Genomic DNA, 12,257 nt, shown 5'->3' with positions numbered 1-12,257 from the left:
GCGAAACCCGGCCTGGAGAGGCGATAGGACATTGTTGGCCTCTATCCAACCCTGGATACGCTGCAATAGAAGCCTAGCCACCACCTTTTGTATGCATGCTATGAGGCTGATTGGCCTGTAATTTCCTGGGTCCGAGCATTCCCCCTTCTTAAAGATTGGAATAATCTCGGCACCCTTCCAGGACTCCGGTATAGGTGAGCCCATAGCAATGCCGTTGGCTAACAAGTGGATATAAGAAGCCCAAAGATCTTTGTCATGCATGAAGAGGTCCGCTGGAACTAAATCTAGGCCTGGAGCTCTAGCTTTAGGGATACTGTTCAAAGTCTTAATAACTTCTATTCTGGAGAAGGAAAGGTGATTTGTGCCCTGGGTTATATTAGAAAGGACCTCACACTCATCACCATTTTTATCAGTAGACGCAAACTGGGATGCATAGTGAGCAACCCAGGCATCAGGCGAAACATAATTAATAGGTTCGCCCCTTTTAACCCCCCTTCCCCATTTGACCATATCCCAGAAGGAGCACATTGATCTTTCTCCATTGACACTCAGCAACACCCTCCAGTATTCATCATCCCAATCACGTTTTGCCTTATATTGAGTTTTCTTATACATGACACGGGCAGTCTTGATCCTGACTATATCTTTGGTTTTAACTGCGTCGGATAGGGCCTTATACGCAACCCTACAAGACTTGCCATACCATTGGTCTTCCTTCCTCACTGGCCTACTCTGTTTTTTAGTCACCTTTTTAACAAAGTAACATCTTAACTGATTAAAAATTGTATCATGGATCAGGCCAGTATTTGATACGACTTCCTCCACAGTGGGGTTGTTCTGGAGTTCCACTATAGCCTGGACTGTTAAATCCCTCATTGCAACAATATTTTCTTCATTCATTGCACAGTTAGCCCATCTTACTCGTCTATAATCGTTTGAGAGGGCTATTTCCACACAATCATTATGGCCCTCGCTTTTGGGTAATTCAAATAGCCTGAATGATAGAATTAATGGGTCATGGTCGCTCTCTACCCGTACCACTATCCGCATATCCTCAATGCTGGCCCAATTCTCTTTGTTAGTGAGGATATAATCTATACGGCTATGGGATACACCATTGTTGAAGGTAGAAGCGCCCTGTTTGTCGGAACCCGTTCTTCCATTTGTAGCACGTAAGCCGTGCTCTACGCATAGGACTTTAAGTTGCAGCGCGGCCTCAGTCCATCTTGTAATGGGTGGTATTGTCAATTGAGGGATATTCCAGATATAGTCCTCTTCCACCATTAGGTCTATGTCATAGCTGTCTAGAGGTTCGAAACAACAATTAAAATCTCCAGCTACAATAATATTACCCTTTGGGCAGTAACGCTTAAGAAGAGCGTCTAGTTGGTCTACTGCTTCAGTGGGTTTACCATCTGGCAGCCCCTAGAGTAAATATTAAAAATAAATAAATCCTTATGATCAATACATTTAAGTTTGATTAACAAGATATCTGGGCTGTTAGTATCCAGCTCGGTAGTGGAATACCTACTATCCTGCTTTACCCATGTAAGTAAACCTCCCTTTGGTCTCCTCCGCGAAGTTGGGCCAGGTGGAATATAGAAATTTAAATATCCTTGCTTAAATTCCGGGGTTACCTGCCATGTTTCCTGGAAAAGAATTATATCTCTGGAATCTAAAAATGCTAACCAGTCCAGGGATGTTACTTTACTTCTTAGTCCTGCCACATTCCATGAAACCAAAGTGGGTACATATGGGTGGGTGGTATTGTTAGATTGGACAGGGGAACCAGTACCCTCCATACCCTCCTCTGTTAATACACCCCCGAATTTGGAAGCCTTTTCTATCTCATGATTTGGGTCAGTTCTGCTCTTTGCTAAGCCATCGATCCCAAAAAAGATAGGATCTTCCAATGAGATATTTACCGGGGGCAAAGTTCTGTATCATTTCTAGATAGCTGTGATTCCTCGTGGTCTCCCCCTCAGTTGGAGGGAGTCAATCATTCATATCTAGAGAGTTAAAAACCTCAAATCTATTACTTAGCGGTAGGGTACTGCTTAAAGGGACAACCAAAGGCAAACCCTGGTCCTTTGTAAGTGTTCCTACTTCGGGACATGGGAGGTAAAAATAACCCAATGGAAGGACATTTACAGAGTCGTGACGAATCCTAAACGATCCGGTCTGGCTAAGAAGAAGTCTGACCAATTCTGGTGAGCCAAAATTTACAATAACGCAGTCCCCCTGCATCCCCTTGTTTAGATGTCCCAACCAAGATACTCTACGAACCATCTTGAAATTGGCATATAAATGTTCTCCCAAAACAGTTTTGATACTCAAGAAATGTAAGGCCTTATTTTTCAATGCTGACCAATGCTCTACCTCACCATCTGGAAGTTTGGGGACATTAACCAATATAACAGTATAGGGACAGGCCTCCGGGGGTAAATGAAGGGTAACTTCCCTTGAAGAATTTTTAACATTTGGGAATAATCTCCCACTCGGGCCCTTAGGGGGAGACTTAACTGGGGGATTTACGGTTGGAGTAACTAGAGGTAGCCCCGGGGCTGTAGGGACTTTAGTACTAGTAGTCTTCGAGCTTCCTAGGTCATTAGGCTTTTTACCTACGGGAACAGGAATATTTGTAATTGGTGCTAATGTTTTCTGAACCCCTTTGTCAGGCTGACGGTCACTTCTAAGATGGCTTTCCATAGAATCCAGCCATAGAATCCAGCCTGCGTTCTATCATCTCAAGTTTCTTCATTACTAGACGAAGAAGGGCTCCGAATAACTCCTCAATATGCCCAATCAACTCCGGCATAGTTCCTTCAGTAGGACCATTTGGAGGAAGGGACTGTGTATCAGACCTGAGATCGGGCGCTGAACAAAACATTTGAGGAATAGAATTTTCTTGATTTTCACCCAACCCGGTTGCAGAATTTATATTTTTGGCTAGCTTTGCTTGTTGGCGGCTACCTTTCGGGGGGCCACAAGCTTTTGTTGGCAGCTACCTTTCTGGGGCCACTAGCATGACGTCACATCCTGCTAGTGCTCACTGCTGCTGGAGTCTGTTGTGGTAGGCTGCTAGTGCTTCACGTTTTGAGGCGATTTGAAATCCTGCACAGCCTGGCTGTCTGCTCGCACCGGCCGTCACGTTGCTCAGGTGCAGTAAGTTTTTAAATCATGACTGACGACGGCGCCACAAATTCAGTAATTGCTGAGGGTCAGGGAGGCGAAGTGACGTTGCAGCGGCCGCCAGGACTCTGTCACTGCCTGGCCTCACTAAGGAGGTGTGCAGCAAACCCAAATTGTCGTGATTTACAGTCTCACCTGAGCCTGCCTTGCAAGTTCTAAGTTGAAGTAAGTGAGACTACAGTCAGTGCTTACTGCTGCGGTGCACCCTAGAGTAGAGGTCTTCAAACTTTTGGATGCCGAGACCCCCCTGTCAACATTTTGAGGCGTAAGGACCCCCTCTTGACAAAAATTTCTAAACCTGTAGGCAGGGCTACTAGAATTATGAGGCAGGTGAGGACAAAATTACGTGACAGTCTTGACTAAATAGTGTGGGAAGAAAATGTAAGTGATGTTATGTGATGCTGCGTATTTTGGGTTAGCATTGCTTCATTATTTTGACATTTTTTACACACAGTAACACTGAGAAAAGATTTCACCCCATCAGTACCCGTTTATAACCAAAATACAGCAATTAACATCAGGAAGATTTCTAGTCAACCTTTGAGAAGGGCCTTCCACTCCGCAGGAATACCTGCTGCCAGATTAGAAGCTCACTTGGCCATGGCCAGGAGAAGCAGGGGTCCCGAAAAACCTGGCAGTTTTGTGCAGAGCTAAGCAGTTTACCCATGCAGCTTTCCTCTCACCCCCTCCCTTCCATTCCTCTCTCCTCTCCTAACCCCGGATCCCTCTCTCACTTTGCAGGCCATTTTCTTTCACCCCTTTTTACAACATCTGAACTCTCCCCATTCAACCTCTCACTTCACCTTTAATCACCTCTTGCCATTTTGTATTTTCACTGCCCTCATCTCGAACAGTCTCTCACCTTTATCTCATGGCCTCTATGGTACCGTCACCTCCCGTGCCCCTCAGCACTTCTCATTCACCTCATCTCTCCATTCAAATTTTTGTCTATTTGTATCTTACACCTCTCCAGTCCCCCCATTCAACTTTCACATCTCCCCTTTGTTCTAACAGAAGCCCTCACCTTTGGCTCACACTCACTTCTTGGGTGTCCACGCTTCTCTTTGGGAATTCACATTTCTCCTCATCCCTGTTCTCTTCAATCGAATTCTCTCACTCCCTTGCTGTCCTCTCTCATCCTCTCATCTCTCCTCACCAAGCATACAGGTCGGACTCTGCTTATTGTTCCCTAATTAAAGAAGGCATGAGTTGTCTGTCTCGCTGTTTTGGTGCAGGCCGCGCAGTTATGGAACTTGCACCCTCCTTTGCTTCGCTCCACCAAGAATCTATTATCCTTTAGGAAGATATAAAAACCTTTCTCTATGCTCTGTAGGTTACCCCATTTGGCTGGTTCTCCTTCTCCTTCTGTGTGTTTCTCATTTGCATACAGGCAGCAGATGATTATTAGCCCCAGGACATCTTTTGGTAACAGTAGCACACTACAAATGTAAATAATAATAATAGCCAGAAGGAGGGGAGTCACTACACCAGAAATTCAGAGGGGACTAACATTCCCAGCCAGGGCTGGCCCTAACACTGGTCGCACATGGTGCAACAGTCTTTTTTGGTGCCCCACCCCCTTTTCCTCCTTCTCCATGAATTCCTTCGCTGCCATTCACCAACAATGTACCTTTCTGACAAACATTTAATTTTTTTATAGCGCTATTCATAGTTTACTCACACTCAGTTCTGTGATCTGCGTGGTGCACGTTCTTTGTAGCAGGCACATTCACCCTCTGCACACTGTGTGGGTGACAAGAGTGCCCATGTGAGTGCACGGTGAGCGATGCAACAGTGCGAGAGTAGGCTAAGAGGAGTGACTGCAGGGTGAGTGAGGTGGCGTATGAATTTGGGTGCGGATGCAAGTTCAGAATGAGACGAATGAATGTATGATTACTGATGGGCTTGTTTGAGTGAGTTGCATATTGAGCAGTGAGTGGGTCAGGTGAGTGAAGTGTCACATGAGTGCAGGATGAGTAGTGTACTCATGTGACTCCAGGGTGAGGTATAGGGTGAACAGCGCAAGTGCATTGTGAGTGCAGAGTGATCACTGTGAGTGCAGGATGAGCGGGTGAATGGTGTAAGTGCATGGTGATCAGTGTGAGTGCATTGTGATCACTGTGAGTGCAGGGTGAATTGTGTGAGTGCATGGTGATCAGTGTGAGTGCAGGGTGAGTTGGAAAGTGAAGGGCGAGAATGAGGAGTGAGTTGTCTGAATGCAGGGTGCATTCACAGACACTTGAAGTAACTCAGCATGTTATTGACAGCGGCGTAGGGTTTAAGATCTAAGTTAAACTACTGCAGCATTAATCCGGGGTGGAGGAAATAAATAATGTGCTGATCCTGCAACAAACTTACAGTCCTATGGTTAGGGTTGCCAGCAGATTATTTTGATGGCCCAGTCGGTACAAAAATAAGCATTCACCTAAAGCTGTATTTTCAGCACTTATGTGCATACTTCGAACAGCAAATATAAATAGAAAGCACTTTTAATTGTCTTCTAGGGCTGCCGCAATGATCCATGACTGACAAAGAGAAAAAAAGACAGAAAAGTCACATAACTAATGCATACATACTTTTGTATTTAAAAGTCTATTTCGTGTCAAGAGGGGGTCTTTGCAGGCTCTGTAAACAAAACAGGCAGGCATTTTTATGTTGGCAACCCTACTTTATATTCATTTTCATTAAATGCATTCGCACACTATAGCAGTAATTGTAAAGTACAAATGTAAGCCACAGGCACAGTGGGGGCCCAGGGGGTACTGAAACCAGGAAAAAAACTAAGCCTCTGTAACTAGTTTACAAAGGCATGTAAATATGCAAATGGTCTTTAAAGACCTGTTAAAAACTCGGGCCTGCCGGAGATGACTCCAGACACTGCCCAGCTGAGCCCCCAGCGGATCAAGTTGCACTGAAGCAGCAGCCGGGCTGAGAGACACGACGAGGGAGGAGGGGGGCTGAAGCCCTTGGGCCTGGGCAGAAGTATGACGGTGAAGGCGCGACCCCCTTTGCATCGCTCCACGGCCCCCCTGGGGGTCGCGCCCCACAGTTTTTAGGGCCTAGAGTGTGGTGTTAAATAATTCCTTTAAAGGCAGCGCACGAGCAGGCAGCTGTCTGCAGTCAGTGGGTGTCAGGCGTTTTACAGTACTGTAGCTCAAAAGCCCTGGCATGGCTTCAGGTGTGACTGCACAGCACCGGGGCATGTTGTGCCACATGGTATTACATCAAACAACATCTTAGCGTAGTCTTATTAATGCAATGTGATGCAGCAAAAAACTGTAAGGAATATGTTCTACCTTACGCCTCTGTCGTCACAGTTCTGCCATTTCCAGACGTGAAACTACACACAGTGTGCATGAACGCCATAAAAACCAACTGTCTAGTCCTCCAAGACTTTTACACCAGAAAATATCCCTATCTTTCTAACGCTAACTATCCCTGTGTGAAAGGCACGCATATTCCATGGTGCACTGCAAACATGCTTGACTTGTGGCATGCTTTCATTTGGTTAAGGTCTCAGACCTAGTTGCCCTGGTACGTGCGTGCACGTTTTGGTTCAAGAGCTTCAAGTTTGCCAAGTTCATGTGCCCAGGGTGTACTAAGCAGATTTAATCTCTGCCACGTTAATCGTAGCACCAGCCCCCGGACATCATGGTTTTGCCAGCCCTATAGCTCTCTGTTGTGGCTGGCGCGGGCTGATGCATGTGCTATTCTGTCACCTAGGGTGAGACAACTGCACTCTACAGGAGGGACACACATGTCCTCCAGCCCTACTGGAACTTCGGCAGCAGCTTCATGTGTAGGCAGTGCTACTGACATGCTTCTGGTCTGTGCAGGCTGAGCAGCAGCACATTTGTTTTAATTTCAAATTCCTGCCAGGACCAAGAATTGCTTCTGGCGCCGGCCGAATTAATAATTTGACGACCTCCATGACCTCCTCGACAGGGCTCCTTTCCCCTGGCAGTGGGGCTTCTTTGGTGGCTATGCCAGACATGGTGAGAATGAGAGTGGGCGCCATGTGTCTAAACACAGGGCACAGCTCTGAAAGTGTGCCATACCATGACCTCTCACCCTCACTACAATTTACAGCTGCAGATTGGCCAGTCTTGCCCCAGCACATCACAACACTGTAACATCATCGGTCTGCAGTGAGTGACCCCACAGACTCCAGCTTCAGCGACCAGGCTGAGCAGCAGGAATTATTTGCCCAACACTCAGTGACTCTGTAGGTAAGTGAAAGATAACGTGATGAGTAATCATGTTCCTGCTGCAGAGAGATCAGACTTGCCGCATAAAACTTTTGACTCCCCAGTAGCACAGAAAGAGGGTTAAATAATATCCCTTCTGCAAAGAACGTGTATCCTGCATATCACAGAACAGTATTTTAAGTGAGGGGTTTACTGCTTTTGTCACAGAGATTGTTTTGTTACTTGCAATTCAGAAATGTCAATCCTAATCTAGACAGTGACCTTAAAAGTGTTATCAAAGACTTCACTTGCATATAAAGTGCATAGTATGACCGGAGTTGTCGTGACTGAGCTTTCCTGTACTGTGGTGATGCTCGCTCTGTCACTCACACTAGTGCCAAAGTACTTATATCCTAGTTGTATTTCATTCAGTCGTTACAGCTCTGCTTACAGTTCTAAACTGACTGCTAATCTGACTGTGCTCAGCAGTATAGAACTGTGGCTGTTCGTTAGTTGAGGTCCATGGTCAGCGGCTGAGGAGCACTTCTTCACAGGCTCTTTTACTTCAATAAACCGGTTAAATCTTACCAGCAATTTAGCATCGATTTATCACTACGAGACCCTCCTGTGTGCAGTTAGTGTCTTTTGATTTCTGGTGCTTGCACTTGCAGCAGTTTTAAGATCTTCTATTCAGTCCCAACCTCATGCAGCGAGGTAGAATGAAACTCCAGGACACTTGCCACAGCATCGTTAATAATGGACTGGAGCTGAGTCGGGGGCATGATGGAAATCGAAGACACCATCATCGACATCGCCCTTCAAGATGCCTTCGAGTAACGAAGCACTTTCTGCCTTTACCCATTTCTGTTTTTGAACAAGCGAATTGACTTTCTGCAACGGGTAAGGGCTGAGAGGAGGAAGCGGGAGCCGGGAAATTAAATACCACTGTTTTATTTTTTTATCTAATTTTCCTGGTTAGTTATTCCTAAACTATTCGTGCCTAGGGATTCTCATTATCTATCTTTCCTAATACCAACACCCTCCCCCTTCAGTATTCCACCAAACCACTCGCACACACCTTACGCTACAGAGTTATTCAATAAGAGGCGACTTTAGTCAGATCAGACAACTATACATTTACTGTCGCTTTTTAAAAAAAAAATCAAAAACAGCTTTATTGAACTAGGACGGGAACAAGCAAATTAGAACAAACATATACAGGGCCAATAGGAGCATGCGTTGTCGCTGATGGGACTTCACTGACGGCAAAAAAATCTACTCTGTCTATGCTTGAACTTTACGTGACCCGTGCGTGATCAACCATTGGTTAGATTTTGACCGTCTCGCAAGCCCCTTGACCAACCACTAGTCGTTCCCAAAGGTGAGGAGGAGGAAGCAGGAGGCGTAGGAAATCAGGAGGAGGCCCGCTGCAGGCCTAGCTAGCACGCCGCCGCCGGTAAAAGGTAAGCCATCTGCACCGGTCTATTGCCTCTTTGTCTGGAGAATAAGCACTGAAATTCTTCAAGTCACAGCCTCTGGAACCTGGAGCGATCAGAGTTTCCGCTAAAGACGGCAGGGCACTGGGCCAATGCTGATGTTCGCAGGATGTGATGTTTGTTGTGTTGTCCAGGCTTTATGGGAAGCAGCATTCCCTTCCACCCTGTACAGTTGCGTAGTCAGTTATCCTGTTGAAGTTCTGGATATATGTGACGTATTCTTCCGACGCAAAGACAGCGACCGCTACGGCATTTCCTGCCCATCTTGCAGGGGATCCCAAGCACCTGGCTCGCTGGATAATGGGTTTTCGTGTAATTCATACACGTCCCGTGTAAGATCTGCTGAATGCGTCGCCTTTTTCCGGACTCTGTATATCGCCGCACTAATGGCCCATTGTAATTGCACCCTAGTTGCTAATTGGTTCTGCGCATTTGTGGTTCATAGTGTGGGTGAATTGTCACACATGGGAAAATTGCTTATTGTGTTGTCATTTAAGTGGTACTTCTTGTCAAGCTGTTAGTAGTTGCTTATCAGGTCATTTTGTGTTTCACAGTAGGTACACACGCATCGCAACTTTTCTTTTGTAAACTTTTTATTTGAGCAACATAACAAATAGCACAGCTTTGCAAATGACCCTTGGTGTTTAACCCACACCCCATTTTGGTGCAATGTTACGTTTCGCTAACGCCCATCCCAGTGAAACCCATGCTTTCTCAGTCTGGGTGAGGTCTGTGGCATCGCAAATCTTAAGTAAACATAGTTTTGGGGTGATCGTCAGCGTTCCCCCATTCGATCTGTAATTTTATTCCAGTATGCCTGGGCAACTGGGCACTCCCAGATGATGTGAAAAAGGTTCCCTCCTGACCGTAGTGTCTAAGGCAACATGGGTCTGGTCTCTTACCCTTCTTGACCAGTACTCCCGCGGCCAAGTAAACGCGATGCAGGACTTTTAGTTGAACTAGCTGCACTCTCACAGGAGTAGCAACCTCCCTTGGGGAAGCTAGGGCATCACGCCAGTCCTCTTCCTCTAACTCGCCCAAGTCAACCCCCAGTGCTGCCGCAGGTGCATGAGAAGATCAGGGCGGTTGTTGATCAATTTTTTTTTTATACGTTAGGCATATAGCCTTCTTGACCATGGGGTCGAGTATCAGTCTGTCCAAGTGCATGGCTGATTTGCAAATATCTGAATGTTTCGGTTGATGCCAGGTCATACTCTTTCTGCGAATGTGACCAATCCCCTAGAGTTCCACATGTCCCCCACTGTTGAAATCCCGATCAAGTCCCATTTGTCAAACCCGGGACTCATACTCAGTCGCCCCAACTGTTTGGGTTCCCAGAGAGGAGTTGCCCGTGTGATTTTGTTGTGCCAGCCCAATTTTTAATTGACTACATGCCAGGTTTCGATTGTTCGTGCCGCCAGGCCAGTAAGGTCCAGTTTCTTGGGGTTCATATAGAACGCCCATTGATACCCACCTTGTCCCATGAGCCACCAATCTGTGTGGGAATGCGGGTCTCCCCGGTCTCCATGTTCCCAGCGATTGATCGCCATGAGTTGGGACGCCGAATAATAGGACCTACGGTCTGGCAATGCAATTCCCCCATCCTACCAACCAGCCGTTAGTTTCTGCAGGGCTAAGCACAGTGCCCTTTCATATTACAACAGGGTGCTCACTGCGCTGTGAATATTGTAAAAGTAGGCATTGAGGATTTTGTATGAAGTATTTTGTAGCACATAGAAGAAACAAGGTAAGGCCAACATCTTGAAAAGGGCCGCCCTTCCCAGGAGTGTCAAAGGGAGGGAACTCCAATGTGTAACGTCCACTCTAAAACCCCTAGTTAAAATTGTTATATAGCAATGTCATTGTGGAGTCGTCGTCGGCACTCTTTAGAATTGACAAAAACGGTAAAAATGTTGTTAGGAGCGAATCCAATATACAAACATATTTACATAATCGATCTTGAATGTATACTCTTTCATAGAAACCAGTTAGCAAACCAGAACTCGTACATTTTGTAGTGGTAACAGGAAGTCATGAAGTACAAATAGGTATGGCTTTATTCCAGTGGTATTGTGCCCACGGCGTTTAGTGGTCATCCTGCTCGGATCCCCACTGCAACTACCCGCTGTCTCCTATTCCATCACTCTTTACCTTCAAGCAAAACTGCACCTCTACTAACCTTACATACTCTTTCTTACATGTAACACACATTTGTATTCACCCTTTCTGACTCTGACAGGACTTTTGATTAGCACCCAGTCACCAACAGCTATATTCTTGTACAATCACATTGTACTTTCTATCAGTCACGTTTCATTCTAGCTTGACTAAGAAGCACTTTTGAAGCAAAATCTTTAATGTCTTTGTGTATACCAGCGTTATTTCTCTGTCCTTGCTCCTCCTGCCACACAGCAAACAAACCATTGTGAACCTCCTTTGTCCTAAGTAGGGAAAAAGGAATCCCACCCGTTGTGCAGCGTGGTGACTTAATATAACTCCATACTTTTGTTTAATGTAGGTACCCATATCATGGCCTGAAGTAACAGCAGTTTGTTTTCTTACTGTTATAAGCTTTTCTTTTTTCTTCTTTCCACCAAACTGTTTGAAGGCGGTGAATACAGAGCCACCTTTTTAAATGTTTTACATGAAAAAACAAAATTTACGCACAGGTTCCGAAATTAAATGTGTGCTATTAGTGACTATTGTCTTTGGAGACGTTTCCAGTAAAAATACTTGTTCAAAGAAATTTATGGCAGCATCAGTACTTGGTGAATCCACAAAAGAAGAATACATCCACTTTAAAAAAGAATCAACTAAAAGAATCTGATACCTTAAATTGCTTGAGAGTGCTGAATACAGACCAGCGGAATTTAAACCTAATTTTTCCCAAGCAACATCAGGTAAAGGAACGGGGTGCAAGGCTGGCTGAGTGGTATTCCAGTGTTTATTTGAAAGGAAGCATTCAGAGCACTTGTCAACAAACTAGACCTGTTTGTTCAAGGATGGCCACCAATAGTGTTGTTTGATTCCCATACAAGTTTTTGTCTTTCCCAAATGTCCCGTGTGAGTCATAGAAGTGAAGTCCTTACGCAACATCACAGGTGGAACATATTGGTCACCACTGAAAACCATACCATTGACTACAGGTGCCTCTCCCAACACTTGTGAGATTGTTTTCAGTTCAACCAACAAGCATTTACTTTCAGGCCAACCCTACACGATATATTCCTTGGTGTTCTACAAAATGTCGTCATCGTGATATGCATCCACCCAGTCCTATTCAGTCACTACAGTCTCATATTTGCTTACACATCCACACCACATTAAATATCATCCATGCAATCCCCCTTTTCAGTATCAACCAGCGGCATACATGATAAAA

The 12,257-nt window shown here is 45.4% G+C and overlaps 1 protein-coding gene across 1 annotated transcript in view; it reads left to right on the top strand.

Moving 5' to 3' along the window:
- The first annotated feature begins 8,710 nt into the window (after window positions 1-8,710).
- The window catches only part of TCERG1 (transcription elongation regulator 1), an 800,085-nt gene continuing 796,538 nt past the window's right edge, over window positions 8,711-12,257 (top strand). Inside the window, exon 1 of the mRNA XM_078653039.1 lies at window positions 8,711-8,842. The gene's annotated coding sequence lies outside the window, so the exon portion shown is untranslated. The remainder of the gene's footprint in view (window positions 8,843-12,257) is intronic.

The sequence above is a fragment of the Lissotriton helveticus genome, chromosome 7, assembly GCF_964261635.1.
Source record: "Lissotriton helveticus chromosome 7, aLisHel1.1, whole genome shotgun sequence".
Classification (NCBI taxonomy): domain Eukaryota; kingdom Metazoa; phylum Chordata; class Amphibia; order Caudata; family Salamandridae; genus Lissotriton; species Lissotriton helveticus.
This window is presented reverse-complemented; position numbering and strand designations above follow the sequence as displayed.